At 40.7% G+C, this 20,122-nt stretch overlaps 1 protein-coding gene across 3 annotated transcripts in view; it reads left to right on the top strand.

Moving 5' to 3' along the window:
• raraa (retinoic acid receptor, alpha a) overlaps positions 1–20,122 on the top strand; it is a 397,302-nt gene that overhangs the window by 121,609 nt on the left and 255,571 nt on the right. Inside the window, exon 3 of one of the 3 annotated variants that reach the window (XM_061909160.1) lies at positions 7,017–7,117. The exons of the other annotated variants lie outside the window; for them this stretch is intronic. The gene's annotated coding sequence lies outside the window, so the exon portion shown is untranslated. The remainder of the gene's footprint in view (positions 1–7,016; positions 7,118–20,122) is intronic. 3 annotated transcript variants of the gene reach the window in all.

Genomic DNA, 20,122 nt, shown 5'->3' with positions numbered 1-20,122 from the left:
TTGTAGCGTTTTATTATTATTCTTTATTATTATACCACCGCCTCTTTGAGCTGTAATTTGACCCCCTTAACATGCTTCAAAACTCACCAAATTGGACACACACATCAGGACTGGCGGAAATTGCGATCTAATCAAAAAACCAAACCCCAAAACTCAAAATTGCACTTTTGTGCCCCCTAGGAAGAAAATACAGACAGAAGTGCCTCTAACTCCTAGTAGGAATGTCGTAGACACATGAAACAAAAACCTCTATGTAGGTCTCACTTCGACCTATATTTCATACACTGACAACCCCCAGGTAAAATCAACAGGAAGTTTGCAATGCCCCCTTCAGTACAAAAGTTGCGTAAAAAATGTTGCTTTTTTTTAAACATGATTTCCTCTGAGGCCGTTTGTCCTGTCGGCTTCAAATAAGCACCGGAGAGGGATTGAACCCTTCTGATTAAAAGTTGATGAAAGAGTTTATAACAAATCTAAGAGACTGATGTATAATACTGTACATGCGTATACAACTTTTTTCTCTATGTAATAATCCATCCATCCGTCTTCTACCGCTTTTCCGGGCTTGGGTCGCGAGGGCAGCAGCCCAATCAGGGAAGCCCAGGCTTCCCTTTTCTCAGCCACTTCCACCAGCTCTTCCGAGGCACTCCCAGGCCTGCTGAGAGACATAGTCTCTTCAGCGTGTCCTGGGTCTTCCTCGTGGTCTCCTACCAGTGGTACATGTCCTGAAGACCTCAACAGCAAAGCGTCCTTATAAAATGCCCAAGCCACTTTACAACTGTTATTACTATGAGACTGATGTATAATACATGTGTATACAACTTTTTCTCTGTGTAATAATCCATCCATCCATCCTCTACCGCTTCCCCGGGCTTGGGTCGCGGTGGCAACATTCCAATCGGTCCCGTCCGTCGCTGCTTGCAGCTTTAAAGGCCTACTGAAACCCACTACTACCGACCACGCAGTCTGATAGTTTATATATCAATGATGAAATATTAACATTGCAACACATGCCAACACGGCCTTTTTAGTTTACTAAATTGCAATTTTAAATTTCCCGGGAGTTTCGTCTTGGAAACGTCATGTAATGATTACGTGTACGCAAGACGTCACAGGTTTTTAGGAAATATGAGCGCTGCACACACACACAGCTAAATGTCGTCTGCTTTAACCGCATAATTACACATTATTTTGGAGATCTGTGTTGCTGAATCTTTTGCAATTTGTTCAATTAATATTGGAGGAGTCAAAGTAGCAAGATGGAGTCGGGAAGCTTTAGCCTTTAGCCACACAAACACACAGGGATTCCTTGTTTAAAATTCCTGGAGGTGAAACTTTACTATGGATCAGAGCGCGGTCAAGCGAACGTGAATCACGACGGAATGTCAACCAGCAGGTTTCGGTGAGAAAATTGTGGTAAAAAGTTGCTTCTTGCCGGAGATCAGCTGAGCTTGTGCTGCCCATACTGTAGCTGCCGTCGACTTCCCTGAGACATTGGCGTCAAGACACCTGTGGAGACACACCTCCGACTATCAGGTACTGTTAAACTCACTAAAACACTAACAACACAATAGAAAGATAAGGGATTTCCCAGAATTATCTTAGTAAATGTGTCTAAAAACATCTGAATCCGTCCCAATGCAATCGCGTTTTTTTGTTTGTTTGTTTTTTCTAGTCCGTCGCTATCAATATCTTCAAACACGAATCTTTCATCCTCGCTCAAATTAATGGGGAAATTGTCGTTTTCTCAGTCCGAATAAAACTTTTTGTTGGAGGCTCCCATTAAAATCAATGTGAATATGTGAGGAGCCATCAACATGTGATGTCATCGTCTGCAAGGCTTTTTTGTCATCACCAAAAGTTGCAAACTTTATCGTGAACGTTCTCAACTAAATCCTTTCAGCAAAAATATAGCAATATCGCAAAATGATCAAGTATGACACATAGAATGGACCTGCTATCCCTGTTTAAATAAGAAAATCTGATTTCAGTAGGCCTTTAATTTAAGAATGTGTTTTGTTTCTACTGCAATATGTCATCAATAAGAACTTGTGAGGAGCGATCCCATTACAGTCCTTCTATGACTCGGCCATGTTGTGCCAGTGCAACCCGGCCCTAAGTGTGGTGTGAGGATGCCCTACTTGCAGTGTTACAAGCTGCCAATCGTTTTCTCCATTATTGTTCATGCCATCCACCACTCTGCGTGTTTACGAAAATCAATTTGTGCCTCATCTGCCGCTGTTCTCTTTTTTTTCCTCCCCCTTTCTATCGCTTTATTGATTTTCAGTCGCTCATTTCCTCTCCCTTCTTAAGAGGAAGCTATTATTCTCCTTTTCAGCTCAACTTGAGTAGTTTTGCGCAGTGACACAACTCCTCCCTCATATGATCTGCATCCACCATGTATAGAGGAGCCAATTACTTAAAACTGTGTTTTGTTTTGGGTGCATTCACAATTTCTACGCTCGGTTTCAGACACTGACAGTAAAGTTGGACAAAGGCAAAACAGAAACAACTTTAAAACAATCTTAGACAAGCCTTGACGTCACACCCACTGCCATCCCTTGAAGAAGAGCCTATGTGTGTGTGTGTGTGTGTGTGTGTGTGTGTGTGTGTGTGTGTGTGTGTGTGTGTGTGTGTGTGTGTGTGTGTGAGCACTCAAGACTTGTGTTTTGCTTCTTGTGTTGTCAAGACAAATCAATCGGCATCTACAGAGAAATGGGACAACAGGGCCATTCTAAGTCTTTCCTTCTATCTGTCTGTCCCCCGTCGCTCAATCTGGTGGTCCCACCAAATCACTTAATGCTGGACCACCACATTTCAGCGGCCTCCATCTGCATTATTGGGCCGCGGAGATTTCAAAACCACGTTTCAGGAAACGGCAAATGTGAGACTGTACGTCGGCAAACACGTTCGTGTTCCATGTTTTTTGTTCGTGCTGCAGATTTATGCAAGTTAGACTGAGTTTATATATGTTTCCAAGCTATTCCCCCTTAATTAGGCTTCTTAAAAAGGCACAAGCACAACAGTTACAATTTTTTTCATGTGGGACAAGAATAGGGATTTATACCGATACCGGTACTAAAATTATTTCGATACTTTTCAGTACTTTTCTAAATATAGGGACCACAAAAAATTGCATTATTGGCTTTATTTCAACAAAAAACCTTAGGGTACATTAAACATATGTTTCTCATTGCAAGTTTGTCCTTAAATAAAATAGTGAACATACTAGACAACTTGTCATTTGTTAGTAAATAAACAAACAACGACTCCTAATTTAGTCTGCTGACATATGCAGTAACAAATTGTGTCATTTTCCATTCTATTATTTTGTCAGAATTATTAAGGAAAAGTGGTAGAAAATTAATTATTAATCTACTTGTTCATTTACTGTTAATATCTGCTTATTTTATGTTTTAACATGTTCTATCTACACTTCTGTTAAAATGTAATAATGACTTATTCTTCTGTTGTTTGGCTGCTTTTCTTTAGTTTTGGATGATACCACACATTTGGGTATCAGTTTGATACCAAGATGTTACAGGATCATACATTGGTCATATTCAAAGTCCTCATGTGTCCAGGGAAGTACAAACCCCATTTCCATATGAGTTGGGAAATTGTGTTGGATGTAAATATAAACGGAATACAATGATTTGCAAATAATTTTCAACCCATATTCAGTAGAATATGCTACAAAGACAACATATTTGATGTACAAACTGCTAAACTTTTTTTGTTGTTGCAAATAATTATTAACTTTAACATTTGATGCCAGCAACACATGACAAAGAAGTTGGGAAAGGTGGCAATAAATACTGATAAAGTTGAGAAATACTCATCAAACACTTATTTGGAACATCCCACAGGTGTGCAGGCTAATTGGGAACAGGTGGGTGCCATGGTTGGGTATACAAGCAGCTTCCATGAAATGCTAAGTAATTCACAAACAAGGATGGGGTGAGGGTCACCAATTTGTAAGCAAATTATCTAACAGTTTTAGAACAACATTTTTCAAAGAGCTATTGCAAGGAATTTAGGGATTTTACCATCTACGGTCCGTAAAATCATCAAAAGTTTCAGAGAATCTGGAGAAATCACTGCACGCAAGCAATGATATTACAGACCTTTGATCCCTCAGGCGGTACTGCATCAGAAACCGACATTAGTGTGTGAAGGATATCACCACATGGGCTCAGGAACACTTCATAAAACAACTGTTAGTAACTACAGTTGGTTGCTACATCTGTAAGTGCAAGTTAAAACTCTACTATGCAAAGCGAAACCCATTTATCAACAACACCAATGTACGCCGCTGGCTTCGCTGGGCCCAAGCTCATCTAAGATGGACTGATGCAAAGTTGAAAAGTGTTCTGTGTTCTGTGGTCTTACTAGTTCACATTTCAAATGTGGACGTGGTGTCCTCTGGAACAATGAGAAAAATAACCATCAGGATTTTTATAGGCGCAAAGTTCAAAAGCCAGCATCTGTGTTAGTATGGGGGTGTATTAGTGACCAGGGCTTGGGTAACTTACACATCTGTGAAGGCACCAAGCAACGTTATCATGGATGACCCTGCTTATCTGCTTATTTCAGCAAAACAATGCTAAGCCACGTTTTATAACAGCGTGGCTTTGTGGTAAAAGAGTGCAGGTACTTTCCTGGCTCGCCCGCAGTTCAGAGCTGTTTCCCATCGAAAATGTGTGGCGCATTATGAAGCGTAAAATACGACAACAAGACCCCGGACCGTTGAACGACTGAAGCTCTACATAAAACAAGAATGAGAAAGAATTCCACTTTCAAAGCTTCAACAGTTTCCTCAGTTCCCAAACGTTTATTGAGTGTTGTTAAAAGAAAAGGTGATGTAACACAGTGGTGAACATGTCCTTTCCCAACTACTTTGGCACATGTTGCAGCCATGAAATTCAAAGTTAATTATTATTTGCAAAAAAAAATAAAGTTTATGAGTTTGAACATCAAATATCTTGTCTTTGTAGTGTAATCAATTGAATATGGGTTGAAAAGGATTTGCAAATCATTGTATTCCGTTTATATTTACATCTAAAACAATTTCCCAACTCATATGGAAACAGGTTTTGTATTTCCCGACTTTATAAACATAATATGTATTTTAAAAACACCAAAGAAGATGTGATGGCAAAAAATATCGACGTAATCATAGTAGCATGAACTAAATACGCTATTGTACCTGTACTTGGTATCATTACAGTGGATGTCAAATGTAGTTTCAACCAATGGCGTTTGTTTACATTTTGACGCCGGTGAGCTACGGTGTGTCCTGAAGCATCTTACAAGTATCATCCTGCAGGGCTGATACTTGTAAGAAACTCACTTTATTTGTCATTATGAAGGCGAGGAATAGTGATTTAGAAGTAGCTAAAACACTGCAGACAACGGCTGGACTTTAGTCACTACCTCACTAGCCATGTCTTAAAGCAGCTCTTCCTGGTGGCGTTTCAGTGTTATGACTTCACCTTTATCTTTAGTTTTTAAGCCAAAATGCATCCGTTCTCCCTTTTTTGTCTACACACCTTGTTTACTTGTATGTACTCTGTGGTTTTTCGCTGCCGAACATGCTCGTCTGCTCGTAAACCAACAATGACACAACGTGACGGTGGTGGACCGGTACTTTTCAGAGGCAGTATAGTACCGAATATGATTCATTAGTATTGCGGTACTATACTTATACCTGTATACCGTACAACCCTATTCTTTAGCCTGTTTAGGGCACGTCCGACCGGTAGTAGGCCACTGGGAAGACCCAGGTCACGTTGGGAAGACTATCTGTCCCGGCTGGCCTAGGAACGCTTCGGGATCCCCCGGGAAGAGCTGGACGAAGTGGCTGGGGAGAGGGAAGTCTGGGCTTCCCTGCTTAGGCTGCTACCCCCGCGACCCGACCTCAGATAAGCGGAAGAAGATGGATGGACATATATTACTGACACTGATGAGTACCGGTATCATTAGGGAGTATTGGTATCGGCATTTATATAATCTTAATAATGTACCTCCCTAGACAAGAATGCTGCATTAAATTGAAGTATGAATGCATTTTATCTGAAGCTCCACCTTCTCAGATGTATATATTGCCGTATTAGTGCGGTGCACAAATTAAAACCAACACTGTTACTTCAGCTACCCTGTACCAGATAATGGGGCACAAAACGAAAAAGAAAACAATAAACGTGCCCCAAAAAGCAGGCACTTTGAGAGGAAAGTTCCTCAGAGAACGGAGCTAATGGCCTCAATTCGCACAAGCACGGTCGTCCCCTTGGAGTTAATCTTGTGATGTAGGCATTAAATGTACAAGTGCATTATGACAACCTCCCTGTGCGCATACACGTGTGTGGGTGCTCATGTGTTAACTAGCTTTCCAGCTCCCAATTTCCCCGACAAGCGAGTGCAGATTTTTATTTTTTTAGTCCGGCTCTCTTTCTCTAAACTCCCACACATCCCTTTATTCACTCTCTTTCTCTAAAGATGATGATGCTCCCCAGCTTGCCTTCCTCGTCGCTCGCTGCCACTTTGAGTTACGTGCTGATCTATCATTAATAGCTTTATTAGCATTCTCCCTTTCCCGAGGTGCTTTTGTGTAGGATTCAAACTAGAACACGGATGCCAGCATCATTATGCCAGGAAACATCCTCAATTCTTTCCGTGACAAAATGACGGTGGGTAGAAGAAGAAGGCGTAACACCAACACATTTTGACAGTTCTCAAATTAGAACATGTGTCTCTCTGTTCTCGTGCACAGCAGCTGCTTGCCAAGTTGGGTGGTTTCTTAACTTTTATTGCATTTTTTTAAATTTTATTTTTGCAACTTTGAAAAGGTATTAAGGCACATCCCACTCTACACCGACCAAAACTTGGAGAAAAATTATGTAATAGTCTAATTTGATTGCAACACTTTTTTTTAATGACTGACACACACACACACACTAGGTGGGGTGAAATGTGTCCTCTGCATTTGACCCATCCCCTTGTTCACCCCCTGGTAGGTGAGGGGAGCAGTGAGCAACAGTGGTGGCCTCGCCCAGGAATGATTTTTGGTGATTCAACCCCCCATTTCAACCCTTGATGCTGAGTGCCAAGCAGGGAGGTAATGGGTCCCATTTTTATAGTCTTTGGTATGACTCGGCTGGGGTTTGAACTCAGGACCTACCGATTTAGCGCATTAAAACAGCTTGCCGGATATATTTCAGGACATTGACATTTGTAGCTATTTGACTTGGTTAGGCAAAAAAAGAAACTTTAATAGCGGACATATTACGGGGAATAACACAACTTTTTAATTGCTTGTAAACACAAATGTTGGGCCCCCGAGTGTCTTCACAACAATCAAGTGAGAGATTATGCACTTGGCTACCATTGTCAGGAATTTCGGAGGGCCATTTTTATGGCAGATTGTGATTTAACAATCCATATGTTTCTGATTGGGAAGCTACACTGTCATGTTAAAGCCAAAGACTAACCAAAGCTGCAGTGCTGTTGGATGCACAGTGAGGCTGCATAGATTTAATTCCATTTGTACTTTCTATTCTATTAATCGTTTGAGTGTAACTAATATAAATGTAAATAATTCAGTCTGCACATGAGAGAGAGAGAGAGAGAGAGAGGGAGATACTTCCTTTTATTGTATTTCAAATTTGAAGTTTACAGTACAGATAAGAATGAAATTGTTGTATTAGCTCGTTGTAGTGCAGGATAATAGAGCAATAGGTGCAGATATAAATAAATAGATTACTGTACAGCTAAATATATTTCACTTTTGCATATGCATCTATGTTTATGGATGTCTTTATGGAATAATTTATATTCCAGCGAGTTAATCCTTTTTTGGGGGAAATTGAATATTATACATACGGACACACTTTCTGCATGCCTGCTGCAATAGAGCGCTTATGAGACGTGTTGTGTGGGTGCAGTGATCTAAGTTGTAAAAAACAGCAGATGTGTATGTAATTTCTTTATTTTTATAATCTACACTTGTATAAAGTGCATTTTCAATGTTAATGAAAAGGAATGGACAACATAATTGTTGTTTAACTATTTTTCCTGAAGCTCGAAAGTGTGTTTGATCTGATTAGTCGATTAATCCATCTATTTTCTACCGCTTGTCCCTTTTGGGATCGTGGGGTTTGTTGGAGCCTATCTCAGCTGCGATTAATCAAACAAATTTATAGATTCGTAAAATAGTCCATGACTGCAGCCCTGATGCACAGATTGCCACACATCTTTCCATCACTTTGCATGTTTTCTTTTTTTTCTTCTCGTGTCTGCTTTGATCACTTTGTAAATTTTAATATTTTAATTTTTAATTAATTGTATGTATCACTCATCATATGATTTTATAATAGTATAAAATGGTATTTATACATGTATTTTTATTTTTATTTTTATTTTATTTTGTATTATTTATTAATAAATTATTATAATATTATTGTATTTATAATGTATTTCCTGTTATTTATTTATTCATATTTTTTTCTTAAAAGCATGAAGGAATTTCTTCCGAAATATTCTGAACTCCTGTTTCCAGTGCATCTGCTGGTTGTAGTGAAGTTGTACACTCCGTTTTGCCTCAAAGGCTTCAAGATAAGTTAAAGTTAAAGTACCACTGATAATTGCACACACACTAGTTGTGGTGAATTTACCCTCTGTATTTGACCCATCCCCTTGTTCCACCCTCTGGGAGGTGAGGGGAGCAGTGAGCAGCAGCGGCGGACGAGCTCAGGTGCCTAACTACCAACCAATCCCATGCGATGACAGCGCGTTTACCCATCAGTGGATCAAATATTATACCTAGTAGTACTTTAAAATGTGCAGTAATCTGTTGTTTTTTAAAATAACCCTTTTTTTTTCTGAGAGACAAGTCTCTTACTGCCATAGGTAAATATTTCAAACAAAGACAATATTTTATTACGCTTGTAAGCTCTTTCAGGTATTTTCTCGCCGGATTCTGAAAGATATGTTTCTGCAGTACAGCTATATGACATGATATCCATTACAACACAAGCCTTTGAATAGCTAGTGTTTTCATTGAGCTCTCACACCTTATCAATCCACAAGGGGATGACGCTTTAGAGATATATAAAATGGACTGATGTGGTTCTTTGAAGTTCCAGGCCCACTGGGGGATATTCCAGTGGGAGGGGTTAGTTTTTTTTTTTTTTCGTGGAGTAAAAATGAGGGGCATACGTTGGAGGTGGGAGGGCAAGGTGCTGATGGGAAAGAGACTAATGGCATGCCAGTGTCAGAAGTGGTCATGTGCTGAGGAAGGAGTATGGCAGAATGAGAGGGAGGATGGAAGGAGGGCTTGACTGATTAATCTGTTTACCTCCCCGAAAATGCTTCAGGCGCCATTCTGATTAAAGTTCAGTCTTTCATCTATCATCACCGCCGCCGTTAAGAACCTTCAAGAGGTGCCGATACCAAAAGCACCATCCAACATGTGCCCCTGCAGAAAATGTAATATCCTCCTCCTTTGTCTTCTCCTGAGTTCTGGGGAAACTGCCCTCTTAGGATTCTCTTCTCGCTGTGTTTCTTTAATGCTGACTTTGTATGTATGCCGTCCTTCGTGTGCCTGCTCCTACTTTTCTTCAAAGCTCCTTCATCCTCCTGTGACGCGCTTTCCCAACGCAAGGCTTTTAGCACCTCCAGCATAATTCGATTACACCCGTTTGGGTACGTGATATTGTCAGCAGCTTTTTCTAAAAATATCTTTCCTACCGATCTGCGCGTGGTCGCGCAGAAGCTCTGCGACTCACCGTGGAACAGCGCTGTGCACAATGTTCTGGCCGCTGAGGCACAAATGCACTTTAAAAGCTTTTTGCGCCCTGGAAGAAAAACGGTCGGATGGGAAAATATGTGACTAGGGGTTGGCAATCAAGCTACCTTGACCGAACCTGGTGTGGAGACAACCTGGTGCTGGGTGTGTGCTTTCCTGCCACCAACATCAAGACCCTGAAATGGGCTGTAGGGTTTAGTTCAGCTAAATGGATTGAAAATATCCTGATGTGACTTCTGCTCCCACTATAGGATGTGTATGCTAAGTAGCAGACATGTTTTGTGTCCTTACAAATCAATTTGTACCAAAGGGATTTAATGGAAGGTTGACGAACACCAACACTAATTTGCCAACCACCACCTATCATAACAGAAAGCATTACAATGTTGTGACCAACCTGTGTGAGCTCTTCCTGCTCTGTTGTGTTGAAAGCAATTGTCGATAATGATAGCAATCTGCTTAATATTCACAAGCAGATGAATCTGATGTGTCAGATTTCCATTCGATGGAGACAAGAGTATTTTCTTTTCCAGATTCTGTGCTCGCCATCCATTGCTAGGCTTAAAGGCCTACTGAAACCCTCTACTACCGACCACGCAGTCTGATAGTTTATATATCAATGATGAAATATTAACATTGCAACACGTGCCAATACGGCCGGTTTAGTTTACTAAATTGCAATTTTAAATTTCCAGCGGAGTTTCTTGTTGAAAACATCGCGGAATGATGACGCATGCGCGTGACGTCACGGATTGTCAGGGAATATTAGCGGCTAAAAGTCGTCTCTTTTCATCGCGCAATTAAACAGTATTCTGGAGATCTGTGTTGCTGAATCTTTTGCAATTTGTTCAATTAATAATGGAGAAGTCAAAGTAGAAAGTTGGAGTTGGAAAGCTTTAGCCTTTAACCACACAAACACACGGTGATTCCTTGTTTAAAATTCCCGGAGGTGAAGCTTTACTATGGATCAGAGCGGTCAAGCGAACATGGTTCCCGACCACTTGTCAACCGGCAGGTTTCGATGACAAAATTGTGGTAAAAAGTCGCCTCTTTCCGGATATCAGCTGAGCTTGCGCCGTCCATGCAGCTGCCGTCGACTTCCCTCAGACACTGGCCTCAAGACACCCGTGGACACACCCCTCCGACTATCAGGTACTATTTAATCTCACTAAAACACTAGCAACACAATAGAAAGATAAGGGATTTCCCAGAATAATCCTAGTAAATGTGTCTAAAAACATCTGAATCCGTCCCAATGCAATCACATTTTTTTTTAAAACTTTTTTTTTTTTTTTTTTTTTTCTAGTCCTTCGCTATCAATATCATCATCCATGAATCTTTCATCCTCCCTCAAATTAATGGGGAAGTTGTCGTTTTCTCGGTCCGAATAGCTCTTGCTGCTGGAGGCTCCCATTAAAAACAATGTGAGGACGTGAGGAGCCCTCACCCTTGTGACGTCATCGTCTGCGACTTACGGTAAAGGTAAGGCTTTTTTATCAGCACCAAAAGTTGCGAACTTTATCGTCGATGTTCTCTACTAAATCCTTTCAGCAAAAATATGGCAATATCGCGAAATGATCAAGTATGACACATAGAATGGACCTGCTATCCCCGTTTAAATAAGAAAATCTAATTTCAGTAGGCCTTTAAAGGCCTACTGAAACCCACTACTACTGACCACGCAGTCTGATAGTTTATATATCAATGATGAAATCTTAACATTGCAACACATGCCAATACGGCCGGTTTAGTTTACTAAATTGCAATTTTAAATTTCCCGCGACGTTTCCTGTTGAATACGTTGCGGAATGATGACGCTTGTGTTGATGCGTGCTTGTGACGTTATTGGCTAAAAGGCGTCCTATTTAATTGCATAATTACACAGTATTTTGGACATCTGTGTTGCTGAATCTTTTGCAATTTGTTCAATTAATAATGGAGACTATAAAGAAGAATGCTGTTGGTGGAAAGCGGTGGATTGCAGCTGCCTTTAGCAACCAAAACACAGCCGGTGTTTCTTTGTTTGTTGTGAAGCTATAATATGGAACAGAGCGGAACTGGCGTCCTGCAGCAGCTGTCAAAAAGGCAGCTGCGACTTTCTTGGCTCCTCCATTGCTTCCATCAGAGACACTGGCGCTCAACACACCCCTCCGACTTTCAGCTATGACTTTATAATCTCACTAAAACACTAGTAACACAATAATCAGATAAGGGATTTTCCAGAATTATCCTAATAAATGTGTCTAATAACATCTGAATTGTTCTCACTGCCTTCGCGTTTTTGGTTTTTTTTTAGTGCTGCACTCTAACTTTCCTCATCCACGAATCGTTCATCCTCGCTCAAATTAATGGGGAAATCGTCGCTTTCTCGGTCCGAATCGAAAAAATGTGAGGATGTGAGGAGCCCGACCACCCGTGACGTCACGCGCACATCGTCTGCTACTTCCGGTACAGGCAAGGCTTTTTTATTAGCGACCAAAAGTTGCAAACTTTATCGTCGATGTTCTCTACTAAATCCTTTCAGCAAAAATATGGCAATATCGCAAAATGATCAAGTATGACACATATAATAGACCTGCTATCCCCGTTTGAATAAGAAAATCTCATTTCAGTAGGCCTTTAAATTTCTACTATCTTTTACCAACGACTCTTGCTAACCTATTATTGTGATCACTTCTGTCCCTTCTTGACATATTACCTTGCCTGTTCTTAAAGGGGAACTACATTTACCTTTTTTGCCACAATACCCAGCAATATGTTTGAAGGAAAAAAGTGAGGCCTTTAATCCCAGGAACACCATACCTACCGTCAAGCATGGTGGTGGTAGTACCGTATTTTTCGGAGTATAAATCGCTCCAGAGTACCTGCACCTGCCGAAAATGCATAATAAAGAAGGGAAAAAACATATAAAAGTCGCTCTTGAGTATAAGTCGCATTTTTGGGGGACATTTATTTGATAAAACACAACACCAAGAATAGACATTTGAAGGGCAATTTAAAATAAATAAAGAATAGTGAACAACAGGCTGAATAATTGTACGTTATATGACGCATAAATATGAGTTGGGAAATTGTGTTAGATGTAAATACAAACGGAATACAATGATTTGCAAATCATTTTCAACTCATATTCAGCTGAATATGCTACAAAGACAACATATTTGATGTTCAAACTGATAAACATTTTTTTTTTTTTTGCAAATAATCATTAATTTGATTATTTGCAAAAAAAATGAATTTGATGCAAACAACAAAGAAGTTGGGAAAGGTGGCAATAAATACTGATGAAGTTAAAGAATGCTCATCAAACACTTATATGGAACATCCCACAGGTGTGCAGGCTAATTGGGAACAGGTGGGTGCCATGATTGGGTATAAAAACAGCTTCCATGAAATGCTAAGTCATTCACAAACAAGGGTGGGGCGAGGGTCACCACTTTGTAAGCAAATTGTTCAACAGTTTTAGAACAACATTTTTCAATGAGCTATTGCAAGGAATTTAGGGATTTTACCGTCTACAGTCCGTAAAATCATCAAAAAGTTCAGAGAATCTGGAGAAATCACTGCACGTAAGCGATGATATTACGGACTTTTTATCCCCTCAGGCGGTACTGCATCAAAAAAACGACATCAGTTTGTAAAGGATATCACTACATGGGCTCCGGAACACTTCATAAAACCACTGTCAGTAACTACAGTTGGTCGCTACATCTGTAAGTGCAAGTTAAAACTCTACTATGGAAAGCCAAACCCATTTATCAACAATATCCTGAAACGCCGCCCGCTTGTCTGGGTCCGAGCTCATCTAAGATGGACTGATGCAAAGTGGAAAGGTGTTCTGTAGTCTGATGAGTTCACATTTCAAATTATATTTGGAAACAGAGGATGTGGTGTCCTCCAGAACAAAGAGGAAAATAACTATTTGGATTATTATAGGCGCAAAGTTCAAAAGCCAGATCTGTGATGGTATGGGGGTGTATTAGTGCCCAAGGCATGGGTAACTTACACATCTGTGAAGGCACCATTAATGCTGAATGGTCCATACAGGTTTTGGAGCAACATATGTTGTCATCCAAGCAACGTTATCATGGACGTCCCTGCTTATTTCAGCTAGACAAGTGTTACAACAGGGTGGCTTCATAAAAATAGAGTGCGGGTACTTTCCTGGCCCGCCTGCAGTCCAGAGCTGTTTCCCATCGAAAATGTGTGGCGCATTATGAAGCGTAAAATACGACAGCGGAGACCCCGGACTGTTGAACGACGGAAGCTCTACATAAAACAAGAATGGTAAAGAATTTCACTTTCAAAGCTTCAATAATTAGTTTCCTCAGTTTCCAAACGTTTATTGAGTGTTGTTAAAAGAAAAGGTGATGTAACACAGCGGTGAACATGCCCTTTCCCAACTACTTTGGCATGGGTTGCAGCCATGAAATTCTAAGTTAATGATCATTTGCAAAAAAAAAATAAAGTTTATGAGTTTGAACATCAAATATGTTGTTTTTGTAGTGCATTCAATTGAATATGGGTTGAAAAGGATTTGCAAATTATTGTATTCCGTTTGTATTTACATATAACACAATTTCCCAACTCATATGGAAACAGGGTTTGTAACATATTATGGTAAGAGTCATTCAAATAACTATAACAAATAGAAAATGCTATAAGTTCACCAAACAATCTGTCACTCCTAATCGCTAAATCCGATGAAATCTTATACGTCTAGTCTCTTACGTGAATGAGCTAAATAATATTATTTGATATTTTACGGTAATGTCTTAATAATTTCACACATAAGTCGCTCCTGAGTATAAGTCGCACCCCCGGCCAAACTATGAAAAAAATTGCGACTTATAGTCCGAAAAATACGGTATTATGCTCTGGGCCTGTTTTGCTGCCAATGGAACTGGTGCTTTACAGAGATTAAATGGGACAATAAAAAAGGAGGATTACCTCCAAATTTTTCAGGACAACCTAAAATCATCAGCCCTGAGGTTGGGTCTTCGGCGCAGTTGGGTGTTCCTACAGGACAATGACCCCAAACCGACATTCGAAAGTGGTAAAGGAATAGATAAATCAGTGTATGGAATGTTTGGCATCGTGGTGCCGGGTTCGATTCCCTCGAGGATGTGTTGACGTGAACACAACAAAGGTAAGATCTTAAAATATTTATTTAACAAAAAGTGAGCTCTGAACAGAAATATTGGAGCTAATAAAAAGGCAAACCAAAAACGCTAGTATGAAAACTAGGAAATACAAACAGAAACTAGACTTGGCATGAAATCACAAAAATTTTAAAACAAAAACAATTGGCATGTGAGCTAAGAAAAGGCAGGTGGCTTAGCATATGAGCTAGCGAGAATAAACGTAGAAAAATAGCAGTCGTCACCTGTTGCATGAGAGCAAATTATGGACCCAGACTGAATGAACAGAAAAGGCTGGCTTAAATAGGAGGGTGATAATTAGTAGCAGGTGTGCGGGACGAGACTAGCAGGTGGACTGATGAGTGACCATGGTGATAAAGCAAACAGGAAATAAGGAGTCAGATGGAGAGATATACAAAATGCCAGCGTGGCGCAGTGGGAAAGTGGCCGTGCGCAACCCGAGGGTCACTGGTTCAAATCCCACCTGGAACCAACCTCGTCATGTCCGTTGTGTCCTGAGCAAGACACTTCACCCTTGCTCCTGATGGTTAGCGCCTTGCATGGCAGCTCCCTCCATCAGTGTGTGAATGTGTGTGTGAATGGGTAAATGTGAAAGTAGTATCAAAGCGCTTTGAGTACCTTGAAGGTAGAAAAGCGCTATACAAGTACAACCCATTTAAATAATATGTGTAGATCCGAGCAGCGGATCGCAACAATCAGGTTAGAATTAAGGTTTTTTGAATGGCCTTTCCGAAGTCCTGACTTAAACGTGTGGACAGTGCTGAAGAAAAAAGTCCATGTCAGAAAACCAACAAATTTAGCTGAACTGCATCAATTTGTTCAAGAGAAGTGGTCAAAAATTCAACCAGAAGCTTGTGGATGGCTACTAAAAAAAGTGGTAAAGGAATGGCTAAATCAGGTTAGAATTAAGGTTTTAGAATGGCCTTTCCGAAGTCCTGACTTAAACGTGTTGACAATGCCGAAGAAAAAAGTCCATGTCAGAAAACCAACAAATTTAGCTGAACTGCACCAATTTGTTCAAGAGAAGTGGTCAAAAATTCAACCAGAAGCTTGTGGGTGGCTACCAAAAGCGCCTTATTGCAGTGAAACTTGCCAAGGGACATGTAATCAAATATTAACATTGCTGTATGTATACTTTTGACCCAGCAGATTTGCTCACATTTTTAGTAAGAAGTGGCTCTTTTTGTGGCCCGATGTGTGTTTTTTTTTGTTTGCACCATTATTGCCGCACTACACTAAACTGGGAAATTAAGCAGAAAGCCATAAGTTTGAGACTCCTGTGCTAGAAATCAATGTTTATTTCCAAGATCTTTGCCAATGCCCTTCGCTAACCTCTTATTTTGTCCACTTCTGTCTCTACTTGACCGAAAGCCGTGCCAAGCCTCAACAGACCGACCCACCACGGTTGTAAATATTCCCTCTCTTTCTTCAAAATATGCCAGGGAAAATCAAAATAGTGTTGCGCTCAATTTAATCTAAGCGGTCTTCGGATCAGATGGAATACGTTAAGAGTTTCCGCTTGCTATTTTACAGACAAACGTTCCATCTCCTTTGTCAAAACCTAGTTGATGAGCACATCTGCTCTCCCATGTGTGCACCTGTGTACACAAAATTAGCTTAGAGAGTGCTATTACTGGTCTACATGGACCTTAACCTCAGGGGGCAAAAGGATAGACTTAGGTGATTTCACTCATGCCCAGACAGCCTATATGGTCTCGGAGCTGCCTGTGATGGACTGATTTAATCCCACTGATGGTGCTCATAAGACACTGGAGAGAAGATTGACGTACACACACCCTTCAGTCATACATGTGGACCATAGAGGGCTATGCGCATGTGTGTGTGTGTGTGTGTGTGAAGACGAGAGGTCAGCAGGGCTAACACGGTCCCCTGGCTATTCTCAAGGTTAATGTGAGCCTGACAGCGGCGGCTGTTAGCGGCCTTCAGATGGTGTCCAACCCCCCATCGGCGCGGCCGATTCATCCCGGTGGCAGCAGTGCATTAAGATGTAACAGCTTCTCTCCCGGGTGTCACTCACCCCTTTAGACGCTGCCTTCATCCTGCTTTTACACTTCCTATCAAGTCCTAAAACCTTCAATGCTCCATTAAAGGGGATCGTCGTTACTGTCCCCCCACGTCATATATGTCACCACAACATGTCCTTTAATTGAAATGCATGCAACATTGTCTATTTGCTTCATTAAAGCGACAAGAGCCTTGTTCGCAAGTGTCACTGCTGCTTTAGCGACTCGCTCATTAATTTTCATCGCCGGTGTTTGACTTGCAGACGTAAAGGGAGGCGGGGACGGGAAGTGGAGAACTATGAGGGGGGAAATGCACGCTGGCATGTTAGGGCCTCACCCAAACCATTGAAATCTCATTTGCATTTTAATTCAAAGACATTAAGCAGATGCTCTTATCAGGTGCAGGTTGACGCTGATCGCCACGTTCAAGGACACAGAAATGCGAAGGCTTGATAAATGAGCCCATGCTTGGATTATGACAGATTAATGGTTTACGCCTGCATTGTATTGGAACTTCCGGCGAAGTGAAGTGTATTTCCAGGAAGATAGTTAGTAAGCGTCTTCACATTTTGTCTTGAAGATGTAGCTGTTTAAATGTTGCTACGTCTTATCTTAAGGTGTGTGGGGGTGGTTGCCGAGCACCCAGGTCCATGGAAGAGTGATGATGTTGTTGAGTCATTGTCGGCCAGATGCCAATCAATCAATTAAGGGATCAATAGTCATCTGGTGAGCGCCTAAGGACACTGGAGAAAATCTCTCAGGAACACTTAAATCAATTCATCTTCGCCACAGCCGCAGAGGCAGCGCCGACACACACACACACACACACACACACACACACACACAGATACACTATGGTGATTTGAATCTACATTTAAAGGCCTACTGAAACCCACTACTACCCACCACGCAGTCTGATAGTTTATATATCAATGATGAAATATTAACATTGCAACACATGTCAATACAGCTTTTTTAGTTTACTAAATTACGTCATGGAAACGTTGTGTAATGATGACGTGTACGCAAGACGTCACGCGTTTTTAGGAAGTATGAGCGCTACGCACACACACAGCTAAAAGTCGTCTGCTTTAACGGCATAATTACACAGTATTTTCGAGAACTGTGTTGCTGAATCTTTTGCAATGTGTTCAATTAATATTGGAGAAGTCACAGTAGAAAGATGTAGTTGGGAAGCCGCACAAACACAGGGTGATTCCTTGTTTAAAATTCCCGGAGGTGAAAATTTACTATGGATCAGAGCACGGTCAAGCGAACATGAATCCCGACCAAATGTCAACCAGCAGGTTTCGGTGTAAAAATTGTGGTTAAAAAGTTGCTTCTTACCGGAGAAAAGCTGAGCTTGTGCCGTCCATAAAGCTGCCGTCGACTTCCCTGAGACATTGGCGTCAAGACACCCATGGACACACACCTCTGACTATCAGGTACTATTTAACTCACTAAAACACTAGCAACACAATAGAAAGATAAGGGATTTCCCAGAATTAACCTAGTAAATGTGTCTAAAAACATCGGAATCCGTCCCAATGCAATCCCGTTTTTGTTTTTTTTCTACTCCGTCGCTATCAATATCCTCAAACACGAATCTTTCATCCTTGCTCAAATTAATGGGGAAATTGTCGTTTTCTCAGTCCGAATAGCACTTTTTGTTGGAGGCTCCCATTAAAATCAATGTGAATATGTGAGGAGCCATCACACGGGTGACGTCATCGTCTGCGACTTCCGGTAGAGGCAGGGCATTTCTCTTAGCACCGAAAGTTGAGAACTCTATCGTGGATGTTCTCTACTAAATCCTTTCAGCAAAAAAATGGCAATATCGCGAAATGGTCAAGTGTGACACATAGAATGGACCTGCTATCCCCGTTTAGATAAGAAAATCTCATTTCAGTAGGCCTTTAAAACATTTCCTTGTGGTCTAGTTCAAGGGTCGGCAACCCCCAACATTGAAAAAGCCATATTGGACCAGAAACACAAAAACTAATCTGGCTGCAGCCTCAAAAAAATAAAAAGCCTTATATAAGTCTTATAATGAAGGCAAGACATGATGTAAGTGTCTATATTTTCTATTAAAGCCTAGTATCAAAATAAATATGTGTCACAAGCTGGAAAAAATCTTCTTTGACAGAAATGTTGAAATTTTATATTTATTCTACACATTTTTACAACATTAGAAACCATTAGTAAAACAGAGGCTATTCAGAAGGTGAGATAACTCCTGGAAATTACTGGCTTTTATTGGCCAGATTTAGCACCATGCTAATTTCCACCGGTACTTAGGGTTGGGTATCGAGTATCGATTGGAACCGGGACTAACTTTCCGATTCTCCCGGAATTGTTCAAAGGTTTAAATTTCGATTCCTAGTTTCGATACCCAGTCCGCTGACCGGAAGAAGAAGCCGCTGAACACCAATGAAGAAGCGCCCACCGCCGGAAGTGTTAGCATAGCCGAGCCTATGTAGCCAAGCGAGTCAGTCAAGCATGGATAGCGGTTGTCGGCGGTCGAAAGTGTGGCTTTATTTTACAAAAAAAAAAATGAAATATCGGCGAAATGCAACACGTGTGACAGGACTGTTTCGTGCTTAGGAGGGTGCACGTCGAACATGATGAAGCACCTCCGAGTTTAGAAAAATACCGAAAAGTATCGAAATAATGTTTGTACCGGTACCAAAATATTGTAATCTAGTTTGCTCTCATGAAGTCTGTCATGTCAGTGTTGTTGTTGTTGAAGGGAAAAGCTAGCATGATTAGTCCTTGAAATTAATGTTTAATGAGTAAAATACATAAATATTAAATGTTCTTGTTACTACTTTACATATTTACTTACAGTGTGTATATAAAACCCTGATGAAGGTGTTTTTAAAGGGGAACATTATCACAATTTCAGGGTTAAAACCAATAAAAATCAGTTCCCAGTGGCTTATTTTATTTTTCGAAGTTCTTTTCAAAATTTTACCCGTCCCGGAATATCCCTAAAAAAGCTTTAAAGTGCTTGATTTTCGCTATTTCCCTAAGCCACTGTCCATTTCCCTGTGACGTCACATAGCGATTCCAATACAAACAATGGCGAATAGCACAGCAAGATATAGCGACATTAGCTCGGATTCAGACTC

Source organism: Nerophis ophidion, linkage group LG08 (assembly GCF_033978795.1).
Source record: "Nerophis ophidion isolate RoL-2023_Sa linkage group LG08, RoL_Noph_v1.0, whole genome shotgun sequence".
Classification (NCBI taxonomy): Eukaryota; Metazoa; Chordata; class Actinopteri; order Syngnathiformes; family Syngnathidae; genus Nerophis; species Nerophis ophidion.
This window is presented reverse-complemented; position numbering and strand designations above follow the sequence as displayed.